At 47.7% G+C, this 15,636-nt stretch overlaps 1 protein-coding gene across 3 annotated transcripts in view; it reads right to left on the reverse strand.

Moving 5' to 3' along the window:
- St3gal1 (ST3 beta-galactoside alpha-2,3-sialyltransferase 1) overlaps positions 1 to 15,636 on the reverse strand; it is a 74,072-nt gene that overhangs the window by 38,020 nt on the left and 20,416 nt on the right. For all 3 annotated transcript variants that reach the window (XM_011245529.3, XM_006520665.4, NM_009177.4), the window contains one exon: positions 12,149 to 12,276. The gene's annotated coding sequence lies outside the window, so the exon portion shown is untranslated. The remainder of the gene's footprint in view (positions 1 to 12,148; positions 12,277 to 15,636) is intronic.

Consider the following 15,636-nt stretch of genomic DNA (forward strand, 5'->3'; position numbering starts at 1 on the left):
AACGAGCCTTAAACACTGGGCCAGACAGGTATTCCCTAGAAGGGGAGGCCCATGGGAATCTGGGTCTCTATCTGTTTTGTTTTTTGTTTTTGTTTTTGTTTTGTTTGTTTGTTTGTTTTTGAGCTCTCACGGTTTTCTTAGATTTCCAAGATTTTCCTTCTGTGACCACACAGCAATTTTACACCTGGAAAATAGAACTGTCTAACTAACTTAAAACACTAAAAACTGGTGGCGTCCAGTGCTGGGCAGGGGGCTGGGAGTGGAGGAATCGCCCCACTCTCAGGATCTTGACCTGAGATCTCTAGAAAACAGTGTCAGGGTAGAGGCAGCCTAGGAACCATTTTCTGAGGGTCAGCATGAAGTCAATTCAGCGCAGAGCAGCGAAGTTGAACATAGGACTGGTGTGTGAGAAAGGTGCCCCTAGCAATGCTTAAAAATCAAAACCCAATCACTGAAGCTGCCTTGTGACCATGGCTGGAGGATGCTGCACTGCATCAGGGAGACCAGGCCAACTGTTGTCTCCAAATTCCAACCCCAAACCCACTGGAGACCGTGGGCCTCCCAGATCATATAGGCCCCTTCTTTACTACAGAGCTCTTCCTACTTTGAAGTCATTTCCCTTAGATCTTTGTCATAGCCAGGGCAAGAAAAGATGGACAACGACCATAAACCAGCTAAGAGCAGGTGATTATCAGGGCCTCCTGTTCAGGTTTCTTGTTCTTGAAGCTTGGCATCTGATGTGTGGGTCTTTGAACACAACCTCAGGCCAACTTGTAAAGCAAATGGCTTGCAGCCAGCACATAGCTGAGCATGTTCTGGAAGTCCACCAAGCTTGAGGGACTTGAAGGGAAGATAAATGGGGCTCTTGGAGTTGATACAGCTTTGAGTGGTGGACTGAAAAGCATACCCATCTAGTCTGAGGTCCTCACAGTGTGCCTGGTCATGGAAAGAAGGCCTTGAATGGGAAGGCCGACCTAGCACAAGGCATTGATCACTGTGTAACACTTATCTGCGAACAGCCCAGATCATCAACCGTAGTTAACTGTTCATTTTCACCCAGGGCATGCAGGCTGTTCTAGAGCAAGAGGTGGGAAGGTAGAGAGGGGTGGCAAGGACTGTTAAGGCTCCCTAGCCATCTGGAGCCACAGAATTCCCATAGGAAGCCTCCACATTTAGTCTGACAGATTGCAAGGTTTGGTTCAAGCTGCCCTGGCTTCTTTTTTACGCAGACTTTTTTCTTGTTACAAAGCATCTCCAAGGGCCTGGGGTTAATGGCTGTGAGTTCTTCGAGATACAATTAAAAATCGGGGCAGAAAAGACAATGCTGGGTTTCAGGCAACAGAAACTACCTTGAAGGCCTGCAATCACCGGCAAAGACCAGGTCACAGCCAGGACTCTGGGTAAAAATAGACCACAGGAGTTTCTTAGACTAAGAACTTGCAGAGCTAAGAGCTCACTGGGCTCTTACTTAAACTTATCAGTTTAGTACAGAGGGTGAAGTCCCCTTGGTTCTCGGAGGGCTGAGAGTACTACACAGAAGAGTACAAGAGATACAGGAAGCCATGTGTGTGGAGGGCCAGGGCTCTGCCACTGCGGTACTGCTGCCCAACATAAGCTCAGCTCTCTGAGCAACCCAGGCAATCAGACTCTGACTCCCCAATGGACAGCCAGGGTAACTGAAGGTCGGAGAGGTAAGAAGACTCACTGAATCCCACACTAGCATTGTCTTGATCCTGGGGTTGATGATTTGAGGCCCAGTGAAGTTCACTCAGGTGAGTATGTATAGTCTGTCATCTGCGTTTTACCAAAGGGTGAGTTATTTCACTCTCCACAGAGAAAAAGAAAGGTGAGATTTATTTATTTTTTTTGACTGTTTATCTGCAGTTGAAAATGAACTTCTGTCTGGAGGACAGATTCCTGAAGCAGATGCAGTTTCTCTTATTCTGAATACTGTGCAGCAGTATTCACATCTGTAGAATGGGCACAAAGGTGGGAGAGTCCCTTGGGGCTTTGAGGACTTTCCAGGGTCTATCAACTTGCTGCTATGAGCAAGAATCTCAATATCAGACTGCCAGGTACAAATCCCAGCTTGCCCTCAGCTCTGTGTGATCTCAAGCAAGCAACTTTCCTGGGCCTCAGTTTCCGCTCTGAAAAAAAAAAAAAGGATAAAAACTATGGCATTTACCTGACTAGTTGGGATGGCAGTTAAATAAGTGGATGTGTACAGAGCCCTTTGTAGCCTGTGGCACACACAGGCGCTGCAGAATGAATCCTCAGGCAGGACTAGCTTGTCTCTGCGAGCTTTAGCATCTCTCCATCCCAGACCTGTAGCTACTTCCCAGAGATTTCAATCCTAATGGCCCTGAGCAAGGCTGGGAAGTTGTGAATCCAGGGCTATTGCCAGGAGTATAGCAATCCCAGACATAGGTGGCTTGAGAGCTAAGGTCGAATGCCCCTAACCAGCTAGCTTGGGTCACTAGGCCAACCCCTGCTGCAGCTCTTTGAATGTTTGCAGGATATGAGGAGGGGCTTTAGCGTAACTCCAAGCCTAGACAGCCACAATGATTCCCCTCTTTATGCCACAAGCATACAAAGCCACAAGTATCCTCTCTATAGCCTTTGTACTAACGAGGCTGGTAGTCAGTAGGCATGATACCCACGGGTCAGTACTCACTGGTTCACTGAGCCATCACACATTCAACTTGGGGGAGCAGACTGTAATCCCTGTTCAAGGCACTGAAAGTGCCATGCTGTCAGTAGCATAGTCTAGAGCCTAGATTGCTGGGGACAGAAATCAATAGTAAGCAGAGGCACACTGGGTCACACCAGCTAATTATAGCCTGCTACCTATGTTTGTGAAGCAGGTGTCTGTTACTGGGACACAGCCACACCCAGTTGTCTCAGTGTTGCTGTGGCTACGTCTAATCCACCGTGACAGAACTGAGTAGTCAGGAGAGGAGGTCTGGCCAGCAAAACCTAGTCTATTTACTGGACTGTCTTTCACAGTAACCCTACTCTGAAGTATGCATAAAAGCTGTAGTGTGCATCTGCCCTGTCTAGCCAGGATCCCAGGTAGGACAGGACAGCTCAGTTCAGTGAGGGCAGGACCTGCTGTGATCTAGTTAGAGCCAGTGGATCACTTGCTAGATGAAAGGAGAGAAGTAGGCCTTCTGGGCAGTGAGGCTAGCCTATGCAAAGAGAGAACACTGCAGTGTGAGCTAGTGATGCTTTGGGGGCCTCTTGGAGACACTATGGGGCCACAGGGGACTAAGTAAGTTTATGGCAGGAGATACTTGGTGCCCTTGAGAAACTCATAGGCTCTCAAGCTGCTAGAAATAGGCCACTTGAGAATGGTTTTCTATGTCTCTCTGGCCACAGAGGGGCAGGGGATATTGGTGGAGTGGGCCTGGGCCATATTTTCTGAGACAGAACTTGTAGGATCTAGCATCTACAGGGGGAATCTGACAGGCAGATAGCAGCTGGTTAGATAGAACATAACCGGTTCTCATGATGGAGACAGAGATGCATCTGGGGACAAGGAAACAAAAGTCCCTGAGGGGACTGTCCTTGGGAAGGGCCCTAGGGGCTGAGAGTGTGGAGCTGCACCAGAATTATGTTGGGGTTTATAAAAGTCAGAACTGCCTACTGTTAGCTGAATTTTTGAATAAATATAGGGGGCAGGCACTCCAGCACAGGCATTCATAGTATGTCTTCAGGCAACTGTCACTTCAGGATCTCTGCAATGGTGTCTGGGGAACTCCCTTCCTCCTCCCAAGGTGCAGCTATGTCTGAACAGGAAGGCCAGATTGGTGTCAGGTCCTAAAGAGTCTCATGGGTAGAGACACTTGCACCTTGGTTCAGCTCACACTCTGGGCATTCAGGCAGAGAGTCCTGAGGGAAAATGTTCCTAGCTGAGACTCCGTGGGCTCTGGGCTGGACCTGGGGTTTCCTGAGTTGATTTCTAGGTATCCTGGTGCTGCAGAAACAGCAGCACAATGCAGGAGACAAACTCACAGCTGTCACCAGCCTAAAGAGGGACTTCAGGAAATCAGAGGAGAGCAGGTGGCTCTTAGCAGCTGGTCACTCATGTGTACCCCACCTTTGCAATTACATTCTGTACATTTTGTACCTCGGAACATACTGGTGGTTCTGTCCCCCTGTGTCTCTCAATCTGGGTACAGAGGCAGGAGGAACTGGTTACTAAATACTCTAAGTCTCAGAAATAAGAAGCAAGTGAATTGCTGGAGTGACCAGTGGGGTTTGTTTAAAATGGCTTTAGTATGTGCACAGGACATTTAATGTATTTATAAATGCATATGATACACATAACACAATGGTAAAATGCAGTGCATATGACCCAGTGCTTTTGTGGACATACATATATGCATCACATGAATGAAGTAAGTACATGCACATCTATGCATGCATACAAGGTGAATATGTGTATAGAAATACATGCACACATGCATGTTCTGTAGCCTTTCTGATCTACTTGCCCCTTGGAGTTTTATTCTATTAACTTGTTAACTCTTAAAATCATCCTTCATGTAGGTCTTGTTATGTCAGTTTATAGAAAAAGGAAGTGAGGCATAGGAAAAACTTCAGCAGCTGGGTGTGTACATTGCAGCTGGGTGAGGAATTTCCCCGAAGATGCCTTTCCTGCCACATGCAAACCCATCCCTGGGGCACTCTCTCTCTCTCTCTGTGTGTGTGTGTGTGTGTGTGTGTGTGTGTGTGTGTATGACCCTCCCTTCCCTGGCTCATTCTCACATCTAAGTCATGGGTAGCTGATGAAGTGTGGCTTATGCTAGGAAGTTCTTCTGGACTTCAGGACATTTAGAAGAGCCAAAGCTATTTGGATTCCACCAGATGCTGGAATCTTGGAAGCCCCTGAATTCAAAAGGGATGTGGGCATTCCACCTCTCATGGCCCATAGGCATTCTCAATTTCTTGGAGCCCTGAAGTACCACCACCAGGTACAAATGACCCGCAGGCTCGGCAGACATTTGGAGCAAGCACCCACGAGCCACGCTTGTTGCAATAATCCTGTAGATTATCAACAACCCAAGATGACCCGAAGTGGGTCACAGTCCAGTGTAGCTCATTAACTGCTAGCAAACATCCTGTCCCACCCACATGCTAGCCCCTGAGGAATGCAAGATTGGAGAACAGGTTCTCGTTCTATCAGAAACAAACTCCCTTGACTCCATGCCCTGCCTCTTCTTTGTTTGACATCTCCTTGCTCCTGTTCCTCCATGACCTGGATACTGAGCCCCGAAGAAAAAAGATCCACTTGCCTGTTACACGATCTCACAGTGCTGTGGGATCTTCTTGGGTTTTTCTTCCCTGTCCCTCTCCCAGCCTCTTGTGATCATCTTCCAGCTTCTGTTCCCAATCTTCCTGGCTTCCTTCCCCAGCAAGGTCACAATTGCAAACAGGTGGGAGAAATTCTGAAAGCAGTTCCACTGGTCCTGGGAATGCATCCCCGGGACATAGTACAAACGAAGGAAAATGCTCACAACATCACAGGGCTGGTAACAGTAACCAGCGTGATCATATGTATTGATGTGCATGACACACAAGTACGCAGCAATAGAGGGATGGAAACTTCCAAGTTCTACTGTTGTTTGCTAGAATATTACACAACCACCATGCAGTGCAATGATTTTTCAAGGTGATTCCAGGAACACTTTTAGAGTGACTCTCCTTGACTCAAGCATAGGATTGAAGGGGGATGGGGAGAGACAGAGTCTGACCCGTAGAGGCCCTATTGAGTACACTGCCCATCTGCAGAGACTGCTAAGTGCAGGAGGGTGATTCTGTTCTAAAGGACAAAAAGCAAAAGCAAGTTTGCGTCACCAGCCTTAACTTAAAGGTCCTTTTCCTGCTTTTTTTCCCGATCGCCATTACTCTCAGCACAGAGGGTAATTTCAGTGCTTAGAAAAAGTGTTTACACAAAAACCATTGAGCAACATAGTGACGTGTCTTCCCCGAACAGCCTCTTGGACGAGCTGTGGGATGTAACACAAAGGCTTGCCAAATGGATCTCAGGCAGGCTGGCTCTGTTACCCTCCCCTTCCCCTTCCTCCTCCTCACCCAGCCATTGATTTCAGAAAGGGCTGAAAACTATTTGGGTGTGCTTGCTTAGTAAAGTGGAAGCATGTAGGAATGTAAGTAGTAGCTATTTGGGCCAGTATCGAGAAAGAGGAAAAGTTCCCAAAGTCAAAACACCTCAAGGCCACAGATAGAGGATCTTTGGTTTCCATTGGCTTAAAACTAGATCTGAGGTGGTGTCCAGGGTGGCAGGGACCTGAGGAGGCTGAAGAGGAAAGACAGATTCCCAGGAGTCCTGCCTGACCCCCACCCACTCAGCTAGCTGCACTCTGAGTTTTGTGTTTATTGATGGAGCCGGTGGGCCAGCCTGTGATTCTGAGAGCAGTGGGGAACAGCCTGGCATTGGAGTACATTTTCTAGTGCATTGGGAATGCCTAGACTTGCCTGGTCCATCACCTTCCTTGGTGCTGGAAAGGAAAAACTGCACTCAGTGCAGGCAGGGGCTCACAAAGGAAAGAGGAAATACCAGCCCTGCTTCTTTAAATAGCACAGGGCTATTTAGGACTGGCCAGGGTGACAATAACACGCAGTGGGGAGGTTGGGTAGGAGATGTCAAAGGAGACAGCCTGGTTGAAGACTGGGGTAAAAATGGATATGGAAAGGGGTGATTCCCAGAAGACAGGACATGTGCATGCATGAGTTTTGAAGAAGAGATGACAATTGACTCATGATGAGGCAAAGAATGAGCTGTTCCAGCAAGGAAGAACATACGCAAACCACAGGGGCATGAAGTCCCTGAGGCACAGCAGGCTTTCCTTTGGAGTGGCCATAAGAGCTATGACATCATATCTCTATCCTTCCCTACAGCCACCCTTTTGTTGTGAACTCAAGTACACACACACACACACACACACACACACACACACAGACACACACACACACACACACACACACACACACACACACACGCCACACCTATGTTGAAGATTTAGCAGATTGACTAGTGCTCAGTAATTGTGGGTAGCTGAACTGTTGTAGACAGAGAGAAAACATTACAGCCCCAGGCTGGGGGTGTAGCTCAGTTGGTAGGGTGCTTTCTTAGCCTATGCTGGCTTCAATCCCTAGCACTGTAGAAGTGGTGCATGGTGTTGTCCACCTGTAACCTCAGCACTGGGGAAGTAGAGGCAGGAAGAACAGAAGTTCAAGGTTATCCTTAGCTACATAGCAAGTTCAAGGCCAGCTTGCCTATATAAGACCCTGACTCATAAACAATCATTACAGATTATTTTTAAGTCTTCTTAATAACTAATAATCAACTATCCCTGTCTCTGACCTAACATTATTCTAACTTCAAGTGAGACCCTGAGTGTGTATTAACACACGACCAGCTTTCACCAAGTTAAAAGCTAAGCACGTCATCAGAGTGCCTCTGAAATCTACAGCAGGGATAGCCTGCCCCCTTTGCTGGAACCTGCCCACCTGATGTCCCCACTGAAGTTTTGAGTATATGCATTTTTCTATGACATTCTTTTGTTCTGTGACTATAGAGTCCATGTTAGCAGTAAACAGGAAAAATACTTCATTTGGGGCAACCCAAGTCTGTGTTCCTGATCCACGGTCACTTGTATTTGGCTCAGAATAAACTTTCCTTCCCTCTGGAGCAAGAGTTGAGCTTGGATCAATACGTACTGGTGACTCTTCTGTTTCATACAGTCCGTCAGAGTGAGATCCATCTAGAAGGACTCTGAGTAAGTTTCTGTATATCAACTAATTTACGGTATCATTAGCTATTCTGTCCATTTCACAGGTAAGGAAACTGAGGTCAGGATATCTCAGTGAGTAGCAGAACCGTGATTTGCTGTGCCACAGTAACAATCACTGTTCTGAAGATGGACTGCTTTGTGCCTCACAGGAGGGGTGAGACTGGGAGAGCTGAGACTGAGAAGTCTGAGGAGACTTTGAGGATTTTCCTTCCTCTCACAGAACTCAGACTCTATACCAGGGCAATCATAGGCATGAACATTAGAAGGAGGAAGGATACAGATAGAAACTACTCCTGAAACCAAGATTATCTGCAGAACTCGTAAATGCCTGAATACCTCCAACCAGCTGGGTGTGGCCAGACCAAAAGCTGGCCATCCGTGAACAGTGAAGAACTCTGTGTAGGGTTGGCTTCTAAAAGCACCTGCAAAATTTCCATGCCCGTGGTTATGCTCCCTCACCCTGTGACACTGGGACTGGCTGCCGTGGTTGACAGAAAATATCCATTGTCCATTGAAGTGACGTGTTGGATCCAAGGGAGGCTGATGCGCATTACATCCGGTACAACAGTGAAGAAGCAGGTAATAGCAGAGAGCCCACGACAAGCTGGATAGTGAGCAGTCACACGTGCAGGAACACTCCTGGTCCTGACCTTTAAAAGCCACTGTTGTCTCAGGATTGGAACAATGGAACAGGTGCTCATGAATGTGGATAAATGAGCCTGCTGTAACAAGCACAGCTGAAGGTATACAAGCCCGAGAGAGAACTCTACATCACCAGCCCCCAGTATTCACTGTTTTCTATCCACAAGCGAGACTTTCCCCTTAGCACCTAATACCTGGAACATTCCAGTGCTCTAGGGAAAACTCTACACGCACCCATTATGAATGATTCCATTCTAAGTTGCACCCCATTTAAACCTGTTCCTGAACTTGGCCATTCAGGCTATTTTTTCAGGCATTAGAAGCTATAAAAAATTAGGAGCAGGGATCCTGAAAAGGCAATAGAGCTGGTGGGTGAGGCTCTGGAAGCACGCCACAACTTCTAAAGACCATCTCAGAACCACTTGTCTGTGGGTTACTAAACCACCCTGTGCCCCTGTTCCATAAAAGGCTCAATTGGTTTGGAGTTGTTGCTACGGAAACATTATACAAAGCCACTCATTTAAAACAAAATGCAAGCTCTTGATAAGTGGAGTGCACCTGGCTTGTAGGTAGCTAGTTCCCACAGTGACTGGCCATGTGCTCTAAGAAATGAGCTCTAGCCAAGCCTTTGAAGGTACTCCCACAGGCTCCACCCACACTCAGCTCAGCCCTTCTGTAGTTCAGTTGGTCCTTGGGATGCAGCCTCGAAGTGGAATCTCTAGGTCAGTGTCTTCGATACTGTTCTACTGCTACGAACAAACACCATGACCAAGGCAACTCCTACCTATGAAAGAAAAGCATCTAATTGAGGGCTTAATCAGAGTTTTTAAGCATTAGTTCATGATCATCATGGCAAGAAGCAGATAGGCATAGTGCTGGAGCAGTAGCCAAGAGCTATACAGCCTGATCTGAAGGCAACATGCAGAGAGAGAGAGAGAGAGAGAGAGAGAGAGAGAGAGAGAGAGAGGCTTTTGAACCCTTAAAGACCACCCCCCAGCAACATATGTCTTTCAACAAGGTCACACCTTCTAATTCTTCTACTCCTTCTCAAACAGTTCCACTCCTTGGTGACTAAGCCAGTCAATAGAATTATCTGGGGCCAGGACACCCTTAAACCACCACAGTTGGCCTAAAAATTGTATAGACTGTGTCTTTGAGCATCCCAGCAGCATGAAAGGAACAAGAGACTGCAACCCATCTTCATCAGCCAGAAGACAAACCCAGGAACACCCATGTTACCAGATGCCATTGTGAATATTCCTGTCCTTCCCAAATGGCCTCCTTCTGAGTGTGTGTCTAGGCATTAGCAGATGACCAGTTCATCACCTGAAAGCTCCAGATACCCAGAAGAGAAAGCCAGATAATCCCTCAGCTGCAAATCTCTGGAGAATGGCCCTCACCCAGGAGAAAGGTACCTGGCCCCCAGAGCACCCCACTTATCAAGGCTTATATTTTATTTTAAATCTATGGCAATATATTATGTCTTTACCGAGAACTCCAAACCGCACATGCCACAGCCTCCACAAAGCCAAAACTACACTCTGTGCCTGCCACTGACTGGTGATTCTATTTTTCCCTGCCTGGGCTAACAGAAGCATCCCAGAGGTATGGGGCCTGCTGACTCCTTTCACCTTCCACACCGAACAAAGCCCCAGGGCTGGAGGCACCCCTGAGTGCCTGCCAAGAAACGGAGCTTGGGATGTACAGACAGCCACAATAGCTATCTCCTTTTCCTACTCATTCTCCACTAGGCTCACTCATTAAATTGCCCTTACCAGCTAATCCTTCACTACCTGACAGCCTTGCGAACATGCAAAGATTCTCCCTTGTTTGTGGCTCCCCTCTTCCAGGGAAGGGGCACCTGCTCTTGACACTGCCCCACTCTTCTCAAAGGCTATCAACAATGAAAATTCCCCAAGCTCCCCCCCCCCCTCCAGGTCAGTATCTGCGGGCCGCCAACATGCCCTCTTATCTCAGTTACGGAAAGTCTTGCCTGCAGCCTGTCTCTGGTCTGGCTGATAACACAGCCTGTTGTTTTTAGAGGAAATAACTTAGCACTGAGAGCTTCCATGCACATGTCTCTGCCTGAATGTGTGGAGGCAGGGACAGTCCCAGCCCTCTACAAGATCATAGTTCCTACTAAGGAGGAAACATGCCCATCATGAGTCGTGACCAACAGTCCCTCTCTCTTCCCTCCAACCGTTTCTCACCCATCAGCAGTGGGGTCGGGCTCCCCACAGACACCTGAACAGACCTCAGGTGCACCCACAGTTGCAAACCTCCATACCCTGGTGCCCTTGCCCACTATCCTGCCACTTTGATGCATACTTCCTTCTTCCCCTCAGCCACTCCAGGCTAGGACATGAACTCTCTGGGACACCGTCTAGATATATTCAATAACTCAAAGCACTTTCAGACACACGGGGGTAACTAGTATTTGTCAAGTGATGTTGGGAAGACAGCTGTGTTTAAATTAAGGCGTCCTTGCTAATGCAGCTCAGCTAGGTAGATTTAAGACACGAAAAGAAAGTTCTCAAGTCTCCCTCCCACTCCGAACTCAGGACAAGAAGCCATGTACTGTGTTTTCACATGCATGCATATTCAGGCATTGCTAGGTATTGTTGGTATATTTTTTTAAAAAAATAAGATTGTCTGTGGGTGATGTGGATCATACACAGGAGTCATGGGGAGCAAGGGAGAGGTGTTCATCAACAAAATGCAGCTGGCCATTGCCAGAGCTAGAGACCTGTAACCATGGGAACAAACACTTTCGTATTGTTAAAGTTTGTAGGTGAGATGTCCTCATCTTATAGTCTTACATGTTTGAATGATTGATTCCTAGCTGGCGACCCCATTTGGGGAGTTATGGAACCTTTAAGGAGTGGCTGTGGAACTCTCTCTCTCTCTCTCTCTCTCTCTCTCTCTCTTTCTCTCTCTGTGTTTATGGGTTATAGCTCAGCTCTAGTTCCTGCCATAACTCTCTTTCCAGCTTCTACATCTATCTGACCTGCCTAGATGTGAGCAAGCATCCACTGCTATATCTGAAGCCATTCCCACCCACCGTGTCTTCACAATCATGCATATACCCAGGACTCCTTTGTGCCTGCCACACCATTCTCCCCTGGGAGGCGTCAAGGCACGCTGCTGGACGATGACTGTAGACAACAGCCAGCCCATCTTCAGATCTAGATGTGTAAGACGCAAAGCAAGCGAGTCTCATCAGGCTTGTCCTCAGAGGCCGCATGTAACACTTGGCCTACAGAGCAGCAATGTCAGGCTGGGTCGTACTTGTACTGACAATCACGTGTCATGGGGAAGAACTTTCACAATTCAGATGTCTCTTCTCAATATCCAGGAGAACTGCAAAGTTCTCTATCACAAGCCTGCTCTGAACTTCACAGGGAGAATGGTTCCCCTCTGAGGAAGCTGCTCCACCAGGCAGCCAGGAAGGCCACGCTACAAAGAGTCTAAGAAAACAGGGCGACACCCCCTGGCTTTGCTACTCAACCCACAGAAGAGTCTGGAAAACAGCACATGTCTCATCCCCTGTGAGATCCCTGAACATAATTCCAAAGGATGGAAAGAACAGCGTATTTTTCTCACCCATCAATGCAACCCACAGCACAGCCTTGTGGGAGAGTCTGGAAAAGCTAGCACATCTTCCTCAGACAGGAAAAACAGCCACTTACCTCAGGAAGCCGAGCCACTGTCTGCCCCTGGCTCACAGATACAACTGCCCGGCCCCACAGCTCTGGCTCACAGATCCAACAGGTGCCAGTTGCTCTTTGATGGCATTGCTAGCTCAGCAGAGTCAAACCTGAAAATGGAGAACACAGAGAAAGTACAAGTTAGTTTGGGCCTTTTTGAGATTCTGAAGACAGTGACAAAGAATCCACCTACTGTCCAGCCCACCAAAACCTTCAGACTGCGCAGGGAGTTCCAACAGCGCCACTGTCCCATATAGGGACAGAATCCCAACCAACTATAACTCCTGCTTGCAAGCAGTGAGAGTCAGACAACTGCCCGGAAAATGCAGGGTGATGGGGCACAGGGCGTAAGGGACACTTGGAAGAATGGAGGTAAAAGGGACCAAGTCATTCTGAGAGAAGGGTGTGGAAGGAAGGAGGTAAGAGCTGTTAACCACAACTACCCATCAGACGTCTCTTTTATAAAAGCAAAAGTCTTGAGGGAAGTGTTCCCAAAAGCCAGAAAAAGAATGCCAGCCTGAAAATTTCAGAGGATTATTGGGTAGTGAGCAACGGTGGAGAGTCAATGATCTCTTTTGGCCAGTCCTCAGCTCCGCACTGTCTTCATGACGTCACCAAGGTCATAGTCCTCAAATTGTGGATTTGAAGAGCATGCAAATTAATATAGCACAAGAAGAGCAGTAGAGAACAGGAAACGGCTTGCACTGTCCCACCAGGACCATCGCTGCAGAGGGGATTCCAATTTCCCTGTACTATCTGTGTGCAAAGTGGTTCTGCTGTTCCTCACAGGTAGAGTCCAGTTCTTCACCTTTCAATCCTGAGATTGACTTTGCAGTAGTGAAACAGCAGATGGAGCACAACGGCTCAAACTCAGACAACAGCAGGTATTGGGTGTAGCTTAGCAGCAGAGCACATATTTCTAGCATTCACTAGGTCTCAGTTCCACCTCTAGGATTACACACACCCCAAACAGTACTCATGGAACAAATCTACTTCCTCATCACTACAGAGACTGATACCACAGTCACTGGCTTTTACAGCCCTATGGAAGATGCAAACATCACACACAGAGAGAGGGCTAGCTCCCTGGCTAGCCTAGGTAAGCACCAGATCTGCTTGTGTGACAATCCTACAGGACAAGTCCCAGCTAAACTAAGTAGATCGGAAGTATGCAGCTGCCCAGAGTCACGAAGATGAGAACGGTGGCCTGGATCAGGCCCTGGGGTCTGAAATATGCATCTTGCAGGGAAGGACTGCCAACTAACAAACTCACCCTGGTACCTCTCCATAGCGGTCTATGGCAAATTAGGAAGGAAGCTGGCCTATGGATGATACTCGGTTGGCAAGAGGGGGAAGGAGTTCAAGAGTTGTTCAGGTGAAGAATTGGCAGAGATCAACAGAAGCCAGCTTTGTCCAAAGGCTTAGGTCTGGCTTGGAAACCACACATGGTGTTGACTATAAACTGTCTGTTAGGAGCTGCTGATGGGACAGGATGTTTACAGGGAAGATCCATGGAAGGGGCATAAACAGAAGGACTAAGATTCTCAGTACTGGGGTGTGGTACTGAGGTGGGGGTGGTAAAGATCCTTTCCTTCCAGCACTATCTGAAGTGAGCTGCAGGGGAGAGGGCACCGTTCCCAGCATTCTTTCCTCTCTGACTATCACCACCTCCACTGAAGAAGTCTCGCCTCTCATCAACAGCTGTAGCAAGCCTTGACTACCACTAATAGCTGAGAGGACCTTGCTTACCAGCAACAACTGGAGGGGGTCTTTCCTCTCAGTCACAGCTGGAGGGGGCCTTTACTCTTCCCAACCACTGGAGGCTCTTGCTTCTTGACAGCTAGAGGAGGCCTTTATGTTCTTTCCATAAAGGCTGGAGGGAAATTGCTTTTTAGCAACTGATGGAGGAAGCACTGACTCTCTCAGCAGCAGCTAGAATTGGCCTTGCTGACCTTAAGACCTTAACCTGACCTCCACACTTCAATGGTTGGCATGACCCCTCCTCCCTGATTTCTACTCACTCATCTCTCATCCCAGTACCAAGAGCACTTCCCAAGACCCTGCTGCTGACCCTCAGATGGGAAAGACATTGCCACTGTAGTCCTGGCATCTGTACTTTCACAAAATACTTTCCTGCTTTGCTAACCAGAGCCCCTAATCCTAATGTGGCATATGAAGAAAATTACAACCTCTTTTCCCTCCCTTTTTGTTTTCTCCTCCTCTTCTTCTTCTTCTTCTTCCTCCTCCTCCTCCTCCTCCTTCGTTTTGGTACTGTTAGGGATTACGTTCTGGCATACAAGCTGGGCTAAAGGCCTTACCCTGGGGTCCCCACAGTTTCCCTTGCTTCACCCACTTTTTGTCTATTCACTCTTTGATGCAGCACATTTGTTAAACTCCAGACCCCTCCCTCCCTGCGTTTTGTTTTGTCACTGCTCTCCCTAGAATGAGCCCCTTGGTGGAGGAGGGGCTACACTTGGCCAGCTGGGTTTCCCAACCTACCCTTGTTACCTATTGTACAATACTGCATTTTATAGACACTACTGAGGAGGCACTAGACGATTGTTTAATGAATGAATGATCTAGAGATGAAGCTCTGAGTATCAATGGGAGTAGGCTCCTAATTAGTAGAAGCCTGTACTTGAGTTTGGGTTTTATGAAAGTTACATCTTACTGAATAGTTGAAAACCATCATGATAGAAAGGACTACACACACATATATACATCCCTAGAGATATGTTGATTGCTCTATTTCCTAAGGCATAAGGGGGAGGAAACTGAGGATTACTTTAACATGGAATCCTGCTCCCCATTGAGTTTCAGTCTATATTTTGGCACTGTAAGCACCAAGTAAGAACCAGAGATCTCCCTGTTAGCAATGTAACCAACCCTGAACCAATTCCTTCCTTGGTCTGGACATGCCTGGTTTGAATCCAAAGTATTTCCTGAAGGCTTATAGGTCAAAGGTGCTGTTGTCAGCTGAAGAGCCTCAAGGGAATTGAACCGATCTCAAGGGCCCTGACTTTATCCGTGAATACATCTACTGATGGGTTTCTAATTCGATAGCCTTACTGGGAAACGATGGAAAGTGGGGTCACGGGGCTCTGGTCGGAGGAAGGAAGTCACTGGCGGCTGTATCTTTCTCTTTCCTTTCCACCGTCTCCATCAGTTTCCTGGTAGCTTTGAGCGGACTGAACTCCTTTGTCCCATGATCCCACAGGTTCTGCTCCACCACAGGCCCACTGCCATACAATCAAGCCACAATGGATGGAAAGCTCAGAAATTAGACCAAGCTAACCCTCTCCACTCATATGGTTCTTCTCAGACATTCCCTCAGAGTGGTGAGAAACAAAAAACATCTCTCTGCATGGCATCTGCACTCAGCTGGCCTACTGCAGCTTCAGCTGCTCAATTTTGAAGTCATGGCACTGACCTCTCAAACACAGAGAAAATCCACTGCTGGTGCCAAGAAC

The sequence above is a fragment of the Mus musculus genome, chromosome 15 (genome assembly GCF_000001635.26).
Source record: "Mus musculus strain C57BL/6J chromosome 15, GRCm38.p6 C57BL/6J".
NCBI classification, from domain to species: domain Eukaryota; kingdom Metazoa; phylum Chordata; class Mammalia; order Rodentia; family Muridae; genus Mus; species Mus musculus.